Here is a 16,289-nt window from a genome sequence, read left to right as displayed (position 1 = left end):
AATGTGCAATATGGTGTACATTCTAGCAATACTGTGGTCTGTTAATGGTTCTGCTTGGGTTTCAACAATAACAAGAAAGAAAGAAAGAAAGAAAGAAAGAAAGAAAGAAAGAAAGAAAGAAAGAAAGAAAGAAAGAAAGAAAGAAAGAAAGAAAGAAAGAAAGTCAATTTCTCCACTTTGCCAGCGGTTGGCTTGTATTAGGCTGATGTAAACCAGGTTTTATGTGACCTCCTTAACCATCCCTAACACAAACCTTAATTGAGATGGTTTTAGATGCATTTCAAGAGCCCATAGCTAATCCCCAGCTATTTTCTGATTCCACTGGAGGACTGATACCACAAAAGAAACGCTCATAGGCTGATTACATATATCACAAAGTGCTGCTTAAACATTTTTCATTTCTTCCTTGTTTGGCAGGCAGCAGAATACCAGGATTTCTCATCTGCAGGGCTGAAAGATGATTGGACTACAGCCGCTCCACTTGAACCCAGTCCAAGCCACTCTTAACTTTTTTAATGCTCTTTAAAAATGAGAATTCTTTGGAACGGATTCAAATGCCAGCAGTAATTATGTTAAATGGGTGCAGGCCCTATCTGCTAATTACAATGGTAATGTCATTTAGAGATCTCTATTGGGGCCTTGCTAGAACCCTGTTAGAAACTTAATTTCCATCTGTCACTTGTGAACATAAATATGAAGCTGACTTGCAACGAGCTGCAAACAACCATGTTCTGTTTAGCATTGATTTCTGTAAGAGTTACAACGGCAAACGTGGAAACCGTGGATTGCTGTTCAGAAGAGAACTAGGTGATTTTCTGGTAAAGGGACACAAAGGTAAAGAATGGTGCTGCTGACATATCTTTCAACAATACGTAATGAAGGAAATATGAAATGGAAGTGTAGCATAGTGGAGAAATGGGAAGGAAGAAAATGTAGATAGGTAGCAAAAACTAAAGTGTGCATCTTGCCTCTTGAACTTGGAGGGCTGCAAGTTTGACATGTTGTGATAGCTTGTTCTTGATTATATGTTTCTTATGACAGGACATTTCAACATTATCCATAAAGGCAGACATACGTTCTGGAAAATCCCCTTTGAATATGAAATCCTCAATTCCTCTTGGTTCGGAAAATACATATTTAAAAAAAAAAAAAAAAAAAAATGCTAAACATTAACAAATTAATAGCAGTGCTTATTGCTTTTTTTTTCTTCCAAGGACTATATATATATATAAAACAACATTCTTGCAGAACATTCAAAGAGAGGCAGATGAAAGAAGTCTTTGTACCTCTGAGCGCAGGACCAGACCTCGGCTAGAAATATTAACAATTCTGCCTAATTCTTTCCTGCGTCAACTCGCATTGTGCTCGGGACCTTTGGAAGAGCTTGTGTTTAAGCAATCATTTTCTTTTTTTGGGGTTTCCTTTACTGTCCTTTCAGACCACACAAGCAGCGAGTGCTTTCCCAGTCACACCCAAACCACTCTTGCCTGCTTGATTTATACCCAAATCACTGTACAGTAAAAGCATTAGTGAAGGGAATTACACTGTTACTGTTCCCCTGTCGAATCATATGCAGACAGAGCTGCTTTGTTAATTGCAGGAAGACTACCCTCAAGCTCCAGTAGAACATGTTAACTGGTTTGTAATATTTGAAATAGTCTGGGACTGTTTGCTTTGAGACGAGGCCCAAGTGACATGGAAACTTTACTTTTGGAATTTGGTACCTTACAAACTGCATGTCTAACTTGGTAGTGTTGTACATTTATGTGAAGTGGACCAATATCTACTTGGGAAATGACCCAGAACTCAATCTGCTGTCTCCTTGTTCGATTCAAACCATGTCTCACAAGGGAAAGGCACATTGATTATACCCTTATCATAAGTTAGCATGGTAAAAGCTCAATTGACGTATAACAGTACACATGCAAACATAGTATGGTAAATCATGGTAAAACTATAGCAAAGGTATATTAATAGCATGGGATCCACACCAATGGTTTGTGAATTTATTATACCCTAACCCTACACTAACACCAGACCCAACCCTAACCATAACCCTAACCTCAACCCCAACCCTATACTAACCCTACACTAACACCAACCCTAACCCTAACCCTAACCCCAACCCCAACCTCAACCCTATACTAACCCTACACTAACACCAACCCTAACCCTTTTATAAGAGATTGACACTAGTTATTTTATGACATATGTATAAATTAAGAATGAATCATTAAAATCAGAATTAATAATACTCACAGAGGCACAGAACAACCAAAGCCTCAAATTCAGAAAATGCTAAAAGAGAAGCAGGCAAAACTTTTCCTGTACTAAAGTAAAAAAAAAATAATAACAATGTGTGCAAACCTTGAAGCTCTTTACTGACATCAAGTAAAACAAACTGTTCAGTCCAAGATGCCTTTCTCAGGTAACCAGGTAAAGACTATCTGGGGACAGGACACTTCATCAGCGAACACAGCAACCTGCCCTCCGGACACAACACCAGCCAGCGCATTGCAATTTATAGGTTGCAACATGTTTCCAATTCAATTTAAATCAAACTAAACCCCAGGCTATGTATATCCTTCTTATTTGCCCTCATATAAGCCTTAAACCTTCACACCAACTCAAAGATCTGCCTTGAACATCCCTTTGACATGATTGGTGTTCCACTGTCTCTATGACGACCTGCTTCAGCACCTGTTCATACTTTTCAACCCAAGTGCTACTTTCGGTGCTTATACTGTAGTGATGAAGGAAGAAACAAGGGCCCTTAATCCCATAAAGACTATTCAAAAGCATGCAGAAAGAAACGATTAGTTCCGAGCGTGAAATCAGCATTCCTTAGGAGATAGCTCACAACATGTGATACTTCTTCTGCAATGATACAGTACAAGGAAGAGGCCAAATGAGGAGACATTAAAAAGATCACATATTAATGTAATGAGCTTCTAAGACAAACTCTGCACCATTGTTTTCAAGAATTAGCCCATTTTGGGGTCTTGGTTGTTATATTTCTTCAAGTCAGTATCATGTCTGGGAGACTCTTAAACACTTCCTTTTGAAATCCCTTCACCCTAACCCTAACCCTAACCCTAACCCTAACCCTTCATCATTGCAGTACATGACCAAAAATGACAGAGGTCTTCACCTCATCTTTTTGTGTTTATTACGCTAGGGTTTAAATCAAGAATCATCCTGTTAACTCAAAGCAAAACCATAGAGAGACAAACTGTACTTCATATTCCACTGGTTACTGCAAGTTTAGAATTCAACAAAGCCTATGAATAAGACTAGTTGCTGTAACACGCGATCACTGCTAAACTAGTGGTTAATGGGATTTTTAGCAGGTTAGTTATCCAACTTATCATACCACATGCTAGACTTTGCCAGGTAGAATTTTTATATAGTCTGACAACATGCACACATATCAAAGCAGCAGGTGTTGGCGCAGACAGTTTCAGTGGTACATTGGATGTATACTTTGGACCTAGTTTTGACACAGTGTTAAAGCAGGTCTGAGTTTAACGTAAGTATGGAGAAAACAGATGGCATGAGGAAGCAATTAATAATGTCGGACAAGCACAGCATGTAGGTGAAAGAACTCCTTTATGAATATGGTGATGCATTCACATATCAACATGCTTTTCACTGCGGATTCAAAAAGGGCTGGGTAAAGGGAATGGAGAGTCTATGAGGCTCGATCCTGAGCAGTCTATATGGAGGAGTGGAGGAATATGAGGGGAGTAAAACCTAAATTATTTTATAAAGAAGACACAGTGAGGAAGGACATGTGTACAAGGATCATACTGGGTAATACCAAGCAAAGTGCCTGAATCAATAGACACTACCTTTGACCAAATAAGAAGGTATGGAAGAATTAGCTACAACTGCCTTCTGCTGCTGATACTAACATATACACCTGAAACTTGCCTTATAAACAGCTACACAGATTTTTCCAATTGACATTAGTTATAGTTTAATTAGCGTAATTGTCCTTTGAGCCCTGTGTAGGTACTGTATGTTAACAAAACTGTATGAATCATTTTTTGTGACTTGATTTTTTATTTTCTGCAAGCCGTGGCATATTGTATGTCATTATTTATCTGATTTATATAAATAAAAAAGTAAAATGTTAGGAATTTAAGTTAGGTACAGAACAGTAAGCTATGATAACAATAATATACTGTTGATATAGTAAATGAACTGTCTGCATATTTGTTGTTACCACTTTCTAGTGTGTTAATGGTTATGTTGAATTACAGTGACTGAGGAGCCCTATTTCCCTAAAGAATTGTCTGAGACAACTCATATCACACAGGCCCCGAGCAACAACAGATGGGGTTAATTTCCTCCTTTAAAACATGGAGCGATACAATAGTCCTATACTGTGATAGCCTGGTGAGAAGATGACGTGAACATCATTCTTTTTTGGGATACTGCAGGAAAATCTGGGATATTTGGTAATTCAACCACGCCACCACTCCTGTAATTTTTTACAGCACCTCTGAATCTGCAGGGTGAGATAACAGGGATCCAGGCCTGAGAATGGTGCCTCCTGGCATACTTGCAGGCGGACAGTTGTGGCACCGTGATTTAGAGCATTTGTTACACACCTTCAGTCGAGGCAAATAAGCATTTAATTATCTGTGGCCATTAATGCAAGTCTGTCTGCATCTCTGTATACCGCATGGGTGTGTCTGTGTGTGCCTGTGTGTGTGTGTGTGTGTGTGTGTGTGTGTGTGTGTGTGTGTGTGTGTGTGTGTGTGTGTGTGTGTGTGTGTGTGTGTGTGTGTGTTGTGTGTGTGTGTGTGTGTGTGTGTGTGTGTGTGTGTGTGTGTGTGTGTGTGTGTGTGTGTGTGTGTGTGTGTGTGTGTGTGTGTGTGTGTGTGTGTGTGTGTGTGTGTGTGTGGCTGCCTGTATATGCATTTGTGCTTCCTGAATATACTTGTTTTTTCTTAGTAGTCAAAGTAGTAGTTTAGTACATCAGTATATTGCATGTGTCTGTCTGTCTGTCTGTCTGTCTTTGCCTCCTAACTCCTTCAATTATCTGTTGTTTTAAATGCACAAGATAGTAGCCTACCTAACAAACCAGATGGACTTGCATGGCTCCTAGAAAACACAGCAATGGAAGACATTAGTTTAAACAACCTAGCCACACCAACATCTGCTGCGCGTTATAAAAAGCATGGGTATTTAGCAGATTTTAACAGAGCTTTATAATAAAAAAAAAGAATGAAACTAAGGACGCACTATGAATTATGGAACATTTTGCATACCTTTTCCCCTCATTACCCATGACTGAGGATAGTTAATTAAATGCATACACGGATTGGATTTGCTAGTTTTCTGCCGCCGCTCTGTGTCATCTTGGCACTGTTAAAGGCAAATGAAAAATTGCCAGCGAGGGGAGCCAGCGGAGAGAAAGATAAATAATGCAGGGAAGCTGGTCGCACCCGTCTGTCAGGAAATGTCATTAAATGCTGATGCTCTATATAGACGAGACACACGGCAAAGTACACACTTAGCTTGGAGTTCTCTCACAGAACTTCTTCTGTGTAAAAAGGTCCTCACAGTTGACGCAGTGCCCTGAGTCCTGAATGCCTTTGCTGAGTGTTTGCAATCCCTCACAGGCTCTCCTATACCCTCATTATAGACAGCAGTTCATTTTTCTTTTATTTGAGATTAATAATAATAATAACAATACACTTAGTTTGTGTAGCGTCTTTCATTATAGTTATCTCAAACTGTTTTACAGGTAAAATAAAACCAATTAACACATATTAAAACAACAAACAACCACAAAAAAGCCAACCGATAAAAATAAGTCTTTAGACCAGATTTAAAAGCCTCAATAGCTTGACAGTCCTTCAAATGTCCCGGCAATTAATTAGGCACTACTGGCAGATCGCAAATTGTGCTGGGGCACATAGCGACAAATCTTATCCTTCAAGTAAGCTGGACTCAAGCCATGTAAACACTTGAAAGTAAGCAACACAATATTGTAATCAAATCTGTATTTAACTGGTAACCACTGAAGAGATGCTAAGATTGGTGATATATGGTTGTGCTTTTTTGTTTTTGTTAGCACTCGTGCAGAACTATTTTCTACACTTTTAATTGATTTTTTAAAAACTCCAGCAAGCAAAGAATATCTAGTCCAATCTAGATAGGATGATCTCGGGCGAGCAATGTTTCGCAAATATAAAAAGGACTCTTTGCAAGTATTCTTGATGTGAGCCTCAAAAGACAGTGTTGAGTCAAACCTCACAGCTAAGTTTGTCACTTCAGGAGTTGGACTGATCTCACGTCCGTCAATTAACAACCTGAAATGATCAACTGTACTAACTTGGTGAAGAGTACCCAATAACATAACCTCTGTCTTGCTACAGTTTAATTGCAAGTAATTTTTCTGCTCCAAATGTTTATATCAGTCAAAAGATTATTCAGCACAGAAACAACCAAACAAACATCAGTCTGGAGATAGATTTGGGTGTCAACAGCATAGCAATGATATTGAATTTCATAATGACTGACAATTTGACCAAGTGGGAACATATAAATATTGAATAGAACTGGTCCTAGAACAGAACAGAACTGATATCAGTTATAACCACTGAAGGTGTCAAACTGTTTTTGATTGGACAGGTAAGTAGTATACCACTTAAGTACAGTACCAGAAAGACCAAATAAACGATGAACAATGAATAGATGGAAAACCCGAGTCTGCGGCCATCAATAAATCATTTAACACCCTAACGAAGGCAGTTTCTGTGCTATGTGCAGATCTAAAACCAGGCTGAAAAGGTTCATAAAGCTGATTAAGCAGCAAGTGGGACATTAAAATCTAGATTTCTTTTTTTTTTCAGTAATGCAGTAACAGCAGCCAGATTGCAAGGCGAGGGGACCACACCAGATCTCAATGATTCATTAATTAAACTAATTACAAATGGGCACAGGGATGGTAAACAGGACTTAAATAGAAAAGTGGGAATAGGATCTAAAATGCATCTGGAGGAATTCATTTTGGCAACTAGCTCAGATAGACCTGAAGGAGTAATTTCCACAAAGTCTGTTAAAACAGTCCCAGTAAAGGCAGGAGGATCAGCAGTTAAAATAGCCTCAAATTTAGGAGAAAGTACTCAAAGTCTAATATTATCAATTTTACTTTTAAAGAATCCCCCCAAAATTTTATACTGGTCATTGGAGGCTGGTAAAAGGACTGTACAAGCTGGCTATAGCATACGTTGGATAGTAGAAAAAAGCAGCTTAAAATTATCACTACCTCCTTCAATAAGCTCAGTGTGGTATAATGACCTAGCTGAGTCCAAGCAGCGCCATAGGCCAGTTGATGTTGCTTGTGAGATTGCAGATAAACAATTGGACTGGTCTTTATCCACAAGCACTCAAGCCTATGCCCTACTGCTTTCATTGCACGTAGCTCCTCTGTGAACCAAGGGGAAGAACAGGAGAAAGACACAAGACGGGTTATTTGGGGTGAAAAAAATCCGAAATGTCACTCAGAAAGCGATTGTAGGATTCAACCATATCCTCCACTAATAACATTTTTCCTGTTTTCATGTGATTGTCAGCAGTGTTCTTCTGTGCAAAGGATTAGTTCTTCATAGAGGGACAATGTCAAAAATGCAGGTGATGGACTTCTGTTGTTTTCATTTATTTTTAATTGTATTTAATATTGTTTCTTAAATATTTGTGATCTTCGATGCCTTATCTGCCTGCAAGTCTAGCCTGTGTGTGTGTGTGTGTACAGTGTGCAATTGCTTTATAAAAGCCCCCTCATGCATCCTGATCAGAGTAGTTATAGAACTATAGCCAGGTTGTAATTCACAGCTATCTAAATGAACGAAACCTTTGCCTGGCTTCCCTCAAAAGCTGTCCACCCTCTGGGTTAGAGGTTTCTGGTTAGTAAGGCAGCATTCATCAGGTGTTTATAAATTCTGCAAAGGAAAACATGATTTCACTTTTAATTAGCTTGAAAGGGGCGCCTCTCAATGAGTGCAAGTAAAATTTTGGTTTTTGCACGACTCACCCGAAGCTACCCAAAAACCACATCCATTAATTAGTGTAAAATCACTTTTTCTTATTTTAAAATGTCTAAAATAAAACAGTTTTCTGTTACTTTCTGTTGCTTTTTACATAAAAATAAAATATTTTAATGGATGTGGATTTCAGAAAAATAAACATACATTCCACACGTAGCTGCAATAAAAACTAATTAGTAAGTGATTTACTAATGAATGCAGATTAAATAAGCAATTCACTTATAATACTTATTTTAACACTTCCATATCGTGAACCTCTTTTCTTACTCCACAACCATCCTTCATAAAACATCAAATTCAGTTCCTTCTGAAAGCCCCCGTTAACACACCTCAGACGAGTCCTGACATTTAAGATAACAGGTACCATTTGTTTTTAGCAGGTGTCATTTTTCTTAAATGGATGTTTTCAACTCAAGTCAGCTGCCAACTGCTCCTCCTCTTAACCTATACCATGCATGGTATGCAGTGACAAGTACATGCAACCAGTTCTGTATGACATTCTATACAATGTTGTTACAAATAAAAAAGAAAACAGCTGAATATATCAATATTTAATTGTGGACTCCCTGTTATTCGCACAAAAATCTGTACACGAGACAACGAAACTCACTCATGAAACTTAAACTGGGTTTGACATCAGGCGTCAAGAAGCTTAAGGTTTGTGTATTAATGGACCCATTTCTCCTCTTAACTCAGAAACCACCTACAGTATTTCCCTTCATATTTCTATTGCTTGTGTGGAGGTCCCGTATCCAATGCAAACGTCAGAAACCATAAAAAAAAAATCTGCCTCACAAAGAAAAAAATCAATATTTGACCCTGGCTATTCACGCAATACTAAAACGATGTGTGGTGTTGCTCAATGGTCGTCTTCACAGCTGCTTTGACTGATGGTGTGGAAGGCAGTGCATACAGACCTAAGAAAGAACCGTCTCTCTTATTGCTTTCTGTTGACAGGTACACTATAGAAGAGCCAGTGCTGAGATCTGCATTGGTGCCATCAGCAAGGCATCACTGTAGAGGCAGCTGAAAGTCCTGTGAGTTTCAGTTCAAAGTCCATGGACGGTAAACTGAGCCTCCCAAGTAGGAACTATTCATTATTCCATAGTTTCAAACAAACATTTCAGCTAATGCTTTCATTGCTGTCGTGATGAAAATAAGTATTATTATAAAAAACAAAAAAACAAAATTACATTTCTATTTAAGTCTTTATCACTGTGTTCCATGTTGTTACAAAGAAATCTTCTTGGGTTTCAATTTGGTGATTGAATTGTAAATGACAACCAGCATAATCTGAATGGAAAAAAAAAAAGTTTGTTTATCAACTGTAATACGTTATATTTAAATACATTAACACAGTAATACAACATTTGCATTATGTGCACTATATGCATTATTATATTTTAGTCAGGAAGGAACTTCTGTGAAATGTCATCCCACATGCTCTTTTTGGAAGCCTTGTTACAGTATGTCCTTGGTAACCATGCGCACAAACATATAGCAAGTGAAGTAAGCACTATCAGATTTATGACACGGAGGCTTCTCAAGTTAAGTGTCTATTCCCATCTAGGCCTTGAGCCACCGCTGAGAAGGAGATTTATGGCACAGCTGACATTTCTGATTACTTTCGGACACTGAGGAAAATTGAACAAGGCCAATTTTTACAGAAGGAACAAACCTCAGGCGTGCAAATATGTCTAGTCCCTGCCCCCTGGCATCGCTGGTTCCATAACCCTTGTTCTCCTAAAGCAGTGAACACCCCCCCCCCCCCCCCCCCACTCGGTACCCGGGGGCCCGATAACGCAAGTGTGGGCCAACTTGGACTTGTAAAGGTCAATAAATAACAGATGCTAACTGATGGGAAAACCACAAGGAGGAACAACAAAATATCTAGTTTCAGATAATACTGTGACTCTGAAAACTCCTGATGTGCATTTTTTATTTCATCTAGTTTTCCAATGGGTGTGATCTGAACTTGGACTTCAAACGGTCAGCCAAGCCAAAGAGATCCCAAACCTGAGCTATTGATCAGTAGACTTTTGCCTCATGCCTGTGGACACCCATTACAGTACAACCCCAATATTACATTTAGAATCACTTCATTCCCAATCTTTGTATAGTCCATGCTGGTTGCATCAAGCATATCATTTTAATATGATTTGCCTTTGAGACAAAGTTGATTTGTAAAAACAGTACAGTATGTGTTGGTCTGGCACCCCCCCCCCATTTGCTTTGAACAGAAGTATAATAGCGTTTAGCCTTATGAATCGAGAACAATACGCAGCTGATATATTTGTGGGATTGTGATTGTTTTAAACAAATAACTACAAAGCAGGGTAGTTTTAGTTGTTGTATATGTATGCATGCATTTTAAAATTATATCTCAACTAAATCAAAAAGTCTTCTGATTTACAGATGCGAATTTAAGAGCAGGCTGACTGGAAATGTTTTAAAAAGTAAACTGGATAGCAGACAGATAAACAACAGTGTTGACATCCATTCGGTTTTCCTCAAACCACAACCCAGCTGCTCGCTCCAAACAAAAAATACAGCTTTTTTTGAAAAGTAAAAAAATATCTGTTTTCCAACATTTTTACAGTTGCAATTTATTCCATAGCAGTGGTGTGTCTGGGAGAGGGTCTGGCATTCCTGTTTGTTACTAACGACATCTGAGGCGCCAGTTCAGTTCCTCCAGTAACATCACTGTTGATCTTGAAATCAATTATACAGAGAACTCCACTTCTGCATCTGTTTTTCATTGGTTTTGTAGCAACTGCAAAAGCAACTTCGAAGTTCCATACATGGTGCAGTACAGCCGACGCAATGCTGGCATCTGAGACAGTGCTCATAAATCTTAATGATGCACTGTGGCGATGACAGCCAGTGGGGCCCTTATTATTGTGGCAGACTCCTTATTAGAGTCTAGGGGGCCCTGCTTCCGTGCCACTTGCCTCCTTACAGAAGAGATATGAAGACAGGGTGAAACAAAGCTAAAAGTGTGCATCTACAAACCAGGGAGGTTTTAATTAGCTCTATTAATAGACCTGTAGCATTTGCTTATGTAACCTCAGACCAAGGTTGAGTTTCAATTGATTGACTGTGTCACCTTTGTCAGCTGGGCGCCATAATATTCTTTGCGGATTGCGAAGTTAGGCTTCTAATGCATTCTTCTGGCCCATTACTGGTTCCTAAAATAAACATTTATTCATTTTCTATTTACCCAACATCAAATGGGCAAACAAAACTCGAGCAAATTTTGATGGTTCTTCTCCATCCATCTTACTAATGACTGCATTTTTGTTTTATGAAGGACTGAGTTTGTTTTGCTTGATGTGGAGAAGTCTTGTGCCGTACACTCAAAAGAAATGGTAAAAAATTGAATGTTCCTGCAATAATACTCTTCGTTAACATGCACAGGCGTTACTGAGAAATGAATCGCTTTTTACATGCTTTGATTATATTTGAAGAACTTGTTACCAGCTTTATGAACTCTTGACGCATGCTAATGATAAGGTCTGATTACTGATGTCTGAATCAAAATGATCATTAGATGATCCCATGCAAGTAAATTTAGAATTAAAGCACTGTAGTGAATATGAAATGATACTTGGCAGTACTGAAATTTTTATTTTTTTAAATTGAATTCCTATAAAATATTGTGCTTGAATTTCTTTCAGTATCAATACTAGACATGTTGTCTTTTCTGTTTCTAATAAATCAACAGCAGAACACCTACTGTTGGTATTATAAACCTTTTCTTTGAACTTTAAATCACCCCATTTAATTGTATTTAAACCTGCGGTAAACTAATGTAAAAAGCATGTATTTTGCAAATTGTAAGAGGGTCTCAGACTCTTAAAACCAATATTTTGATATCCTAAAACGAGTAGGTGTCCCAGGTAGAGCTGCCTTCACTTGAATCCAGCCATTCAGAGAGAAGACGGCGTCTCTCAATGTCAGCACAGTGTTCCCAGCCCTGGTGAAAGCTCTTCTGTTACTGGGTCATTAACATGTTTAGTTGACTATAGCTCTCCTTACAGCAGATAGATGTGAAAAACACATCCACATGCTTATTTAAAGATTATGGTGCAAACCCTGGTGTGTTTCTTTCGTACCTTTAGTATATTTCTTGAAGACACCCAGCAGACTCTATAAACATTATTTTCCCGAATATGCCTCAGACATTTTTTAAAAGATTCACTGTTCTGTCTTGATCGTTTTGTGGGTTCCAGTTCAGCCAGGCTCTGGTGTGAACAGAGTGTTCGAAATTGGGTCTCTTTTTTTAATAGGCATTGGTGTTTATTTATTACTGCATATTTTGCAGTCTATATAACTTCTTAAAATGTCTGCTACCACAGGTCCCTGCACACAAGACAGTGAGACACATTTTCCTGAAACAAAATAAGTTGTATTTAATGTTCGGCAGACATAAATGTCAGGTTTCCAGTTTAAATAATTTGAGAGGTGAGTTTTCTCTCTTTGAATGCTGGTGAATTAATTATATTATCAAGCAAATAATTTAGCTGAATTAAATGGCAATCTTAAATTGCAAACTATAATTGAGGTTATAATTCTCTGCTATTTCAGGCTGTGATTGAAGGTGTTACTGACTGCAACATTGAAACAAAACCAGCAGTGTTGATTTAGCAAATAGCAATAAACTAAAGACCTACATTGCAGAAGCAAATTAACAGGGTGATAAAAACAAAATAACCAAGCCACTGTCACAGCACTGAATCCCGGTATTCAGCTGGGTCGAGAAACCTTGCACCTCTTTCCATTGCAGCCAGCCAACGAAACCCACATTTACAGGCTGGGCAAGAAGGAAATGTGTTGAAATGACTGTGCTGGCGACCGATAGAGGTCTTGGAGAGAGATGAATTATTGCATAACGATATAAATAAATATTGTTCCCAGCTTCAGTTCTGGCAAGGGGCCATGTGAAGTTGTGAATGGTTTAGTGTTAGCTAAGGTCTGACAGACTATTAAAAACTGTCCTTTTCATACATTATGAGCAAAAAATAGGAGGGTAGTGTAGTAATGACTGATTTCCACAAGCACACCGCTGAGAATTCCAGTAACTGTAGAGTAGCTGAACCAATTTCACAGGATTTTTTAAAACTAGAAAGAATGGATAGCAGGTTATCATTGACATTGGTGACATGGGGAATAGGAAGGGGGGTGGAGAATTGTATTTGATAAGCCAGGTTATGGGGGAACTGATTGGGATGGGCTAACACTGTTATTGGTTATCTGGTTGATTAAGTTCTGCTCTTAAGATGGTCTAAACCCCCAGCTAATGGACTCCATGTTGGAGCATTGGTTTAAGTTCTGCTCAGAGAGAACAGTGGCCCCTACCAAGTGACAAATAGCACTTTCTGCTACCCCAGATTCAACTTTGCTTGGCTTCTGAGATCTGACAAGGGCAAGCTCCAGGGTCGTGTGGCTGCAGATAGTGTTCTGATGATCAGCTTGAGAATGGAATTGAGTTTATTCTTGATAACCTTGCAACCACTTAACATGCAACTTCATGCTCCTCAACTTTACAGCTGTTTTGGGTCTGCCTAAATCCTGTCCATACAGCTATGTAACATTTCACAAGAATATTAGGGAGGGTCGACTTTAATAGGTTGCAGTGTGGTGCAGTATCAAGTAAAGAGTCAAGATGGCCATACCATGAACAAAATCTTTTAGAAGACATGTTCTGTAAATATCTTCGACTTATCATATCAAGATGTGGAAACTAAAAACTAGACATTCATATATATCTATAATAATAAACTCTTAAATGTAATGGCTAGATTTCTACTGGCAGCCCAGGCTGTGTTAGAGTAATTTATTATGTAGACATTGTTTAGAACAGTGATGTATCTATGGTATAACAATAACATGTATTGCAGTAGATAGTCTCTATATAACTCATTAACAAGATGTATTCCTTACTGACTCATCCTTTGCAGGCAACTGTTTATTTGAACATTTTATATTAGTAAAAAAGGGGCAGGATTCTGCATTCTCTTCTATAGGGCTTACTTCAAATATAAATATAGGCAAGAACCATTATTTGAATATAAAGAATGATAGACTGCCAGCAAGAATCTTGGCACCTCATTCAACACTAAAAAGAAAACTGGCTGGCCTCCTGAACATTTTCAGCATTACTTTAATGCATCTTACATTACTTTACCAGTGTAATTATCATGGTAATAACCCATAATAGTCTCTCTTTCCTAGCAATACCTGTTAATAAGGGCCAGGTTAAAGAGGTCTAGAGTTAAAACCTGACAACACCTTTAAATTGTCTGTATGGACTCACATACTGTATATTGGGTTCAGTTTAGTAAGACTGATGTTGAAAAACAACAACAACAACAACAACAACACAAAACATACAGATGGGTCACTCTTGGTTTTTAAAGGTTAATTCACTGGGCTGGCAGTGGCATTACAGTGGTAACTGCTACAGTGCTATTCTGAGAAGCTCTTGCACAGCAGCAGTGATAAATCACAGAGGTTTAATAAGCCTGCGTGTACTCGTATATCCTTGGGCAGCACAATGGAATCCCTGTAGAAGCGATACAGTGTTAATGAAATGTTCCGAAAACATTGCACGCACATTTGGAATCCCCATAAAACCACAATGGTATGGTACTGATGAGGTATTGGCACATTGTTACACAAAGAAAATTGGGGAAATCTATTGGGAACCTGATTTTTTTTTTCTCTGTTAAGGTGAGTGATTTTATATTATATATATTTAATATGTTTCACCAACACGTAGCTATTCACTAACTCCAGATGCTAGTCGTTATTTTGTGTAGGTTGCTCAGTCTTTGTGGTATGCTGGATATGAGATGGACCTTTTAAATTCACTCCTTGAAATATTAATTTACAATTTATACAGTAAGCTTTATGGCAACATACTGTGCAATGGCATCAGAGCAGTTAAAAATAATGTGATAATAACAATAAATAGTTTTATTATGTACTTCTAAAAGGAGATGTTTCATCTCAAAGCATCCCTTTAGGTTGTGAAATATTAATACCTAAACTGATTTCACATTAATCGTTTTAGTTGGTTTTTGTTTTACTGCACATCACCCTATTAAATGCTACAGCCTTTAAGAAAGCAAGGTGCCCCATCTAACATTATTACTACACCAGGACACAGCAAGACTTGCAGTTACACTGAACCCTATTCAAGCAGAGAGTAGCAAAGCATTCAGAAATGAACAGAAACTTTTACACCTTCTTTAAAGAATTAGGTGAGGCTTTTTAAGCTTCCTGTGAAGTATATTTTACATGATCAGACTCAAAGTTCAGGTTGCAAAAACTGCCATTGCAAAATAAATAATGCAGCATCAGAATCGTCAAACAGGTACCGATTTCCGGAGATGAATACAGGCCTGCGTTAAACAATGGAACACATTCCGATAAGCTGGACTTCTGTCAGCATTTGTCTTCTTCGGAAACAGCTCTTGGTTCCCAATGAATTAATTCTAGTTCTTATAACTAAATATATATTGGTCTGGAGAATAGAAACAAACTTTGCATTGTTAAAGATGTCGAATCTTTGCCAGAAAGGCGCAACTTTATTGATATAAATATCTGTCTTATTTTTTTTCCCAGTGTTTCTTCATTATCTTCATGTTTGTTTGTTTTTTTTTAAATGTCAATAATTGAAGTAGCTCTGTAACAGAAGGGATCAGCTGATGCATTGTTTAACTGTATGCATAAAATACCTGGTATATTATGCACTTGCATATTTCTTCCTTTACTGCATGTTTCTTCCTTTACTGGTGTGTTGAACTCTTGCCTCTTCTGGACCGATGACAGTTCAGTGGTCAAGAGGAAAACCCGGCAGTCTGAAAAAGTAGGCCATCAGAAATAGCAGAAACATAAACAGTGAGCCATGTAACAGGGATACAGAGGGGGCAAACCAGGGCAGGGGGGAAGAGGGCAGACATTGAATGAGAAGGCAATTTAGAGTTACAGCAATCCCATTTACATGTCAGATTTCAGGAGCTGTCTAGTTGAGGCTGGCTGCAGAAAAGGACTCTGATTTTGTGTGCACTTGTGCTTATCCACGTATTGACCAGAACCAGTCACTCTTAGCTTCCTTCTAAGATACTTCTAATGCATTAAGGGTGTAGAAAGATGGGTCAGCTGAGAGAATTTGAATACTAAGCTTAAGATTTAAATCTTAAAGCTGAAGATTCTAATCCT

This window comes from Polyodon spathula, chromosome 21 (genome assembly GCF_017654505.1).
Source record: "Polyodon spathula isolate WHYD16114869_AA chromosome 21, ASM1765450v1, whole genome shotgun sequence".
Lineage (NCBI taxonomy): Eukaryota > Metazoa > Chordata > Actinopteri > Acipenseriformes > Polyodontidae > Polyodon > Polyodon spathula.
This window is presented reverse-complemented; position numbering follows the sequence as displayed.